This window comes from Sciurus vulgaris, assembly GCF_902686455.1.
Source record: "Sciurus vulgaris genome assembly, chromosome: 16".
In the NCBI taxonomy this organism is placed as follows: Eukaryota; Metazoa; Chordata; class Mammalia; order Rodentia; family Sciuridae; genus Sciurus; species Sciurus vulgaris.
Genome location: NC_136477.1, coordinates 22,574,362 through 22,575,466, shown reverse-complemented (window position 1 = coordinate 22,575,466; position 1,105 = coordinate 22,574,362). Strand labels below are relative to the sequence as shown.

Here is a 1,105-nt window from a genome sequence, read left to right as displayed (position 1 = left end):
CTGTAAAATACAAAAATAAAAAAATAAATAGTCCTTTTCCTTGTGTGTGAGTATTGGACCTTTTCCTCTGTTTGTTTTGTCTCTTGACTTTTCCTGTGCTGTTTTGGTTTTGATTTTCTTGGCCTTGCAGACATTTTCCATTTCTAACTAGTTGATTTTACCAAGCTTCTCTCTCACCTCTTCCTACTTCTTGTTTATATCACACTTAGAAAGATCTTGACCTCTCATTGCTTTGAAAATGCTCCTACGGTTTCTTTTGTATGTCTCATGATTTTACTTTATTTTTTTTTTAATCTGTCCCATTAGGAATTTCTTTTGATTACGAGGTGAGTGGGTGAATCAAGCATTCTATCAAGATATGTTTATTGCTCATTCTCTTCAATGAGGCTCCCGAATGGACACAGAGATGCAGATCTTTGTGAGGACCCTGATGGGCAAGACCATCACCCTCAAGGTTGAGCCCAGTGAAACCACTGAGAATGTCAAAGCCAAAATTCAAGAGAGGAGGGCATCCCACCTGACCAGCAGTGGCTGATATTTGCAGGCAAACAGCTGGAGGATGGCCGCACTCTCACAGATCACAACATCCAGAAAGAGTCCACCCTGCACTTGGTGCTTCACCTGTGAGGTGGCATCATTGAGCCTTCCCCGTACGAGCTTGCCCAGAAGAACAACTGTGCCAGGATGATCTGTTACAAGTGCTATGCCTGCCAGCACCCCCATGCTGTCAACTGCCGGGAGAAGTGTGGCCACACCAACAACTTCTGCCCCCAAAAGAAGGTCAAATAAAGCCCCTCGTTGGCTCCTTTCCCCAAAGGGTGGACTCCTGCCCAAGCCCCACATATGGCCTTGGGACCTCAATAAAGTTTCCCTTACATTATGTTTATTTACCCAACCCATCTTTCTCATACTAATTTTTTATTAGAATATTTTATTTTTATAGATACATTTTGATTTATTATACACAAATGGAGTACAACTTTTCATTTCTATGGTTGTACACAATATATATTCATGCCATTCCAGTAATCATACATATATATAGGGTAATACTGTCTGTTTCCTTCTATTGTTTTTTCCATCCCCACCCCCTCCTACCCCTTTT

General features: G+C 41.4%; 1 pseudogene across 1 annotated transcript; it reads left to right on the top strand.

Moving 5' to 3' along the window:
* Positions 1–406: 406 nt before the first annotated feature.
* Positions 407–873, top strand: LOC306646250 (ubiquitin-ribosomal protein eL40 fusion protein-like; annotated as a pseudogene). The gene has a single exon. The product of its transcript is annotated as a ubiquitin-ribosomal protein eL40 fusion protein-like (transcript).
* Positions 874–1,105: the final 232 nt, after the last annotated feature.